Here is a 6918-nt window from a genome sequence, read left to right on the forward strand (position 1 = left end):
TTTAAGTTGACAATTTCTGTCTTTAACGCAAAAAATGACAAAACATGAAAAATGAGAAACCATCAATTTGCTTCACCAATCATTGTGTTTATCAATATTTAAAGCAATTAAAAATATTTTTGCTTGGTTTGGTATCATCTTTTGACATGGACAAAAATAAACACAGATTTGATTGCTAGTTAGCTGGGGGGGGGGGGGGGGGACTGCAGGGTTAGTTGTGGTTGGTTGTGGTCTTAGTGAAACAGCCTAGCCTTGGAGTTCGAGTAGTTGGAGTGATTGCGTGATTGTGCGAGAGAGAGCGCACCTGCCGTGGTGATGTTTGGCTTGTTGTGGGCTTTGTGTATGTGTTCAATTATGTATCTGTCTGATCGTATTAGCTGTAGATGGATGGTTAAATGTCACAAGATTGGTCATACTGCAGGCTCTCATTTGCAAGTGCACTGATTGTGTGCCCGTCTCCGATATGCTATATACCTGGCATTTATTCAGTACATTGTTCTTCTGAGTGCGCAAGAATGGTGCCAATTATTGTCGTGTTTGCATTGTAATGCACAACTTTGCCTCTCCCTGTTATAAAATAACGTGCATCCCAACAACTTTAGCCAATGCAGGCTCCTATGTCAGTTTTGCTTTACGAGTGTGTTTTAAGTGTGTGTGTGTGTGTGTGTGTGTGTGTGTGTGTGTGTGTGTGTGTGTGTGTGTGTGTGTGCGCGCGCGCGCGTATGTGTATGTGTTGTCATAATCATGCTGTCTTGCATCCATGAAATATTGTAATGTTATGGCCTAGGCTACTGCATATTGAGAACATTTAGTTCGGTGTTGCGCAACAATCTGGTGATGAGGACATCCCCGAATATTGACGGGTATTTCGCACACTGCCGTCTCAATATATAGCCTAACATATGAAAATATAACACTGTACTAGACACAAATGTATTTTCCACTAGCTAGTGGTGGTCAATGCATTGTAGTGTATAATACTGCAGAGAAACTAGTAAAGTCAACACAGCTTTATGTTACGGCGCAACATGGCATGCACTGCAGCTCTCGACAATGCATTACTTTAGTCTGGCATTTCTCGTCCGGCCGGTTTAGCCCTTTTAATTTGCCATTCTAGGGCCGGATTATGGCCTTATTGGCTTTCCGTAGATTCCGGCCGGCGTCCGGCCGGTTTAGCCCTTTTACCGCGCCATTCTAGGGCCGTATTATGGCCTTCTTGGCTTGCATTGAGTGCGCCCTGAGACAACTCGATTGTCTTTTCCATATCACAGGGCGGCAGCACCACTTTGTGGATTAACAGGGCTATAACACCACCGGGGCAGATTGAGATTAGCGTCAATGAGACCACATAAACGCCTGTCATGTAATAACTGTGAGGCACTGTGCATTAAAAGACGGATGGTTTGCCCCCCTTTCAATATTTACGCCAAAGTCAACAAGCTTAACACGGGTTCTGTCTTATAATATATCACAAGGTATTTTGAATGGGTTCCATTATTTGCTGGGCAAACTCGTCTTCACCAGGAGAGGGCGCTCTAGGTCTTACAGTTTGCTGGGATCGGTGACTGACACCAGCAGCGTCGAAGTAGGACAGTACATGAAGTGTAGCCAATGAATGTACTCTACGCTACAGAGAGCGCATCTCTAATGTGAACTGTTTATATTTCCAACAGGAAATAAATGTGTTGCAGAAGAAAGAACCCAGCTTCATTCGTATACCTGTAACAACTGCATCTAAAGACACATAACATAGATATGAAGAGCGAGAGTAAATCATGTGAAAGCAAGTATGTAGGTGAACAAAGTGCCGATAAGAAAAAGTAAGAGCCAATTCCTCCACCTAGGGCACCAAAATGTCCAGAGCCACATGCCAACATCAACGTTAAATGAATGGAGAGATAATCATTTTAGGGAAGTGGAAGTGGATTTTTTTTAATTTCCCCATGCCTGTAGAAAAGGTAAGAATTGCTTATTGTGTGACATAATTTCCTCTGAAGTAGGACATTTTGTATGCTAGTTTTAATACCGGATGGTTAAAGAAAATGACTCGCACAATTCTAGGGATTTTACTCATCATTCAAGGTATAGTCCAACTTTTTAAAAATGATTTATTGTTTATGGGCTCAGCCTTAGTTTGTTAAAATGTATTTAGAGTTCCTCTGTGCGGCATCTGCTCATAACGTTATTTTTCTGACTTAAATTCTGTCTGATCTTCTTACTGGTGAACAAAGGAATTACATTTAGAATGGTTATTACATCATTTATACCTTACACCTGCTTGGTTTCTTTCTAAAGTCATTTAAATGAAACGTCATGATGTCTAATGTTTTTCTCCTTCATATAAAAGGCGTGTGGAGCAGCGGCTTGGCTGTTGTGTACCAAAGCAAGTGCGCTTTAAGAGGGACATCAGTAACAATACCATGCTCTTATAGCCATCCACCCGATGATAGTGTCACTTCGGTCATCTGGTACAGAGGAAAGCCGAGACCTGGCGACTGGACTGGAAATACCTTCTTCAACCCCACCTTAATGAATGGACGTATTCAATACCTGGGTGACACATCTGGTTCGTGCACATTGAGGATCGACAGCCTTCTTGACTCTGACCAAGCAGCGTACTTTGTTGTATTAAAGACAAACTGGAATAAGTTGACAGCACCATATATTACTTTGACCGTTCAAGGTAGGCTACATACCGCTTGCTGTTGGTATTTTATAAATGTTATGTAATTTTATGTTGATTTTGTTATAGCAGGCCTGCACCTTCTGTTCCTTCACTAGACCCAGGGATCACTGCCGTTATACCGACCGTTGTTAAAGAGAGGGACATGGTGAGTCTGATCTGCAAGACAAAATGTATTGGCTATCCCCCAGCCAACGTAGTAGTGTGGTCACGAGATGGAGAAGCAGTGGCCAGTCCAACGTTCCGGGCCGGGCTGGACGATGCAGGGAGTTACCAGTGTGCCTCGGAGGGACTGCAGTCCAACACAGTAACCCTTGATGTTCAATGTGAGTTGATGAGGATCCTTATACATACATAAGGTCTTTGTATAAGGGACAATTTCTTCATGATTGCATTGAAGGTGAAAAATATATTTGTTTAATTTATCCAATGCTTTTATCCAAAGAAATGTCCAAATGTCATTATTGTGGTAAAACAAAAATAGTCAGTTACTTATCAATGATGACTTTAAGGTGCTGCTTTTAATTTGAAACCTATGATTGGGGTTTTTCCTGACCAGACCTTCCACGGAACACAACGGTGTGGGTCGAACCCCAAGGAGAGGTGTTGAAAGGCAATAGCGTGAACCTGACCTGCAGCAGTGCTGCCAACCCACCCGTACACAACTACACCTGGTGGTGGTACAATGGTACTGCACCACCCCCCGTCAGCTCCATGCTGGTCCCCATCGGAACGGGACAGGTGTTGCAGCTTGCCTCTCTGGTGACCTCTCAGACAGGATATTACCTCTGCCAGGCCACGAATACTCTGGGGGAGAGCAACTCCTCTGCACTGCTGCAGATTGAGGGAACCACACTGGGTCTGTATGTTTGTATGGAGAGAGAGAGAGAGAGAGAGAGAGAGAGAGAGAGAGAGAGAGAGAGAGAGAGAGAGAGGTCCTTCCGATAGAGGGACATCTGATTCGGTGGAGACAACCAAACCTCAACAAAGTAGGCTGATAAAATTGCGCACACTAAAATAAATATTGTGTAGCATTATGCCTGATTGACAATATTAAATCCTATCAACTGCTACATTCAATTGGTGGTCTGCCCCTTAACGAGCCCCTGGTCCACAGCAATAATCCCACCCTACAAATGACTACCCTTGCTTACCATTGTTCATTTCTAACTATCTTTCTCCAGGCAGAGAATCTGTGTTCATCTTATCTGGAGTAGGAGTCACAGTCTTCGTAGCCCTCATTGTGCTGGTTTGCCTTTGGTCATGGTGAGTCAAGGAGACGACAGTAGAAAGAATAAACAGTTAATGGTGAGATTGAAGGAACAGAATAGTAGACTGGCTAAATGCTGCTTATTACAATGGTGGCTACTGTGTAGGGCTGAGGGAAAGGACTGGGCAGGTAGACAAATGCAACTGCAATAACGTGTTATAGCATCACTGATGGTGAAAGTACTGCAGTCCAATGTGCAATAGTTGCTTGCCCTTTATTTAACTGCATCTAAATAAAAATGATTTCTCAGAGGCATTTATATTTTCATGACATGCTGAAACCACCATTCAGTAAATATTCTGTGTGGATTACTGCGTTGTCTTTTTCTCAACATTTGACCAGGAAACAACAAAAGACCAAGGAAAACCAACACGTGAGTGCATATCAAGTGTAATGTTTTCTTTGTAGACCCAAAAATCACACTTTATCTTATTAATCTAAGTCTGATGGAAGACAAGCCCCATTCTGAGTGAATGGGGCTTTTCCCTTTTTTTCACTTTATTTTTGTTTTAATAATTCTTCTTGCAATCATATTACTAAAGGCGGGGATCTCTTAGAGAGTAATTTAGTAATAACAGCGAATTCAAACTCAAAAAATTCCACTCACCCAATTCTGTTTCTCTTTGGTAGACTATCTCTGTTACAAAACAGAAAACAAGGCGTTTTTTTAAATGGCAGGATACAAAGAACCCATAATTTGAAACAAACATTTGATAGATTAAGACATTTCCCCTACACAGAGCGTGGCTACCAGAAGCCGCAGTGGGAGGGGCCTCAACTCTTCGACAAATCCCAACCCGGACCCCATGTATGCCAACGTACACATCTCCTCATTACCCAATCGGTCACTGACTCCTTCCCAGGTTCTCCATGACATCCACACGCATGACTCAGCACAGGTAGTTCTGTTTCTTCTCCAGTACTAAAAACAACTCTACTTCATTGCTCATTTTCACTCTCACTCTATAGACCCTTTTCAAAGAGGCAACCCAAGTTTTAACTAACTACTTTTATGTACCACGGCAAAGGTAGTAGACTTATCTTTACGAGGGCAGCCTGTGCCCTGATACATAACAGGGACCATCATTAGTGTTATGAGTGACACCTGTTTGTCATACAATGACATCTCTGTAAAAAGGGTATATTTTGCCTTCGTTCCCCTCCACAGAAATCTAAAGACATCTGATCTTCTATTTTCCTCAGGGAGGGGAAATTGCCTATTCGACCCTAGGCAATTTTGGTGGAACCAGGCCTGTAAATCCCAGAGACCCAAAGGAGCAGCCATTCCAGTGGGTTGACCATAACAGTTCTATGTCCTTGGTACAGTGATAATAGTCTGTTGGTTCATTGCCCTGTGTCTTGTTCTCCCTCAGACCAAAAGAAGCAGGGGATGCAGCAGGACACTCTGTGATCTACAGCTCAGTGGCTGAAGCAACATGAGATGAGTGCAGCCGGGATTGGAAGGCCTCGATTGGAGACCTTTGCATAATTTTGGTTTAACATTTGTGTGTTTTAGCAATAGTCTTTTGTTTGTGTTGTGATGGGAATCTACTGAATTTAACCCTTGATTGAGCAAAAGATATAAGAATCATCGATGGTTTGCATTTCTTACAACAATTAAAGAGTGGTGGATTGGCTGAAAGGGTCAAACATATTGAGTTCTACCCAGGAGACCAGGGTTAAGGTCTTGTATTATTTTTTAGACTAAGGTGACTTAATTGATTAATTTACAACTACTTGGTTAGGTTTAAGCAACACAACAACTTGGTTAGGATTAAGTAACAAAACAAATTTGTTAGGTTTAGGCAACACAACTACCATGTAAACATAACTACTTGGCTATGTTTACATGGTGAGGGTTAGGCACGACGAATTCTGCCAGAAAAGGCTGTTAAACTTCTCCCATGTAAGGAGACCACGATCTAACCCATTCTAACTCAGTCGCAGTAGACATAGTATTCATGAATTACACAGCTTCAAAATCATTCTTGATGATTTTACCATTAGGATTTGTTTATGTATGTGTAATAGTAGTAGGTGTTGCATAACTTTTCCCTTTTAAAGTGAAAACACAACCAGACCACTTAAAAATTAAGGCATTTATTACCATACTCAACATAACATATTGAAAATCAATGATGAATAAAAACTCAGTAGCAACATTCTGCTTCAAGAATAATACTAATTGTGAACATCATAGTTGTTTTTAATCAAACACATTAGGGGACCATATCGGAACATCATTGCACAACGACATATTGGAATGTAAAAAATTCATAGTCCAAAATGATTATTGCTGCACTTCTTTAACCTGTGTTTTTATAAAAAGGTCATTACAATCAGCCTTATAAACTGTTGCTCCTGTTATGATATTGTGAGTTATCACAAATAAATACTTAAAAAGAATGACCTCCTTCCATGAGTCCTTTGCTAAAAAATGTCAAATCGTCGACCATCAATCAAAGCAATTTAGAATTACGCTCAATACACAAAATGAAGATTTAATGAGCTCATTACATCATCATAGGGCTACAGTCGCTCCTGCTACTGTGTTCTGCACTGTAAAGTAGAACCCTTTCAGCAGACAAGACACGCTTTATCACACATTAGTTAGAAGACAAGTTAGAAAATATTCCATATCTGATACGTATTATACGTATTGCAATATTTATTCCTACATAGATGTGATATTGTTCGCTTAAGATGCGGTTGGTGAAGATTATATTTGTTACATTTGCGTAATGCTAATTGTTACAAAGTAAATTGAACATGAGCTTCAATCTCTGCAATGTATCCATAAATGAATGGATCACTGAATGCATAAGATTAAATATCCTCGTTAAGTGTCATTAGCCCGGTTTGAACAAGAGATTTACTATCATCATTCAATATGATCAACCCTATTAACATGTGAGAAATATGTGGATTCTCCAACCATTTTTTAACCTACATTGTATCCAGATTC

The sequence above is a fragment of the Pollachius pollachius genome (assembly GCF_949987615.1).
Source record: "Pollachius pollachius genome assembly, chromosome: 1".
Taxonomy (NCBI): Eukaryota; Metazoa; Chordata; class Actinopteri; order Gadiformes; family Gadidae; genus Pollachius; species Pollachius pollachius.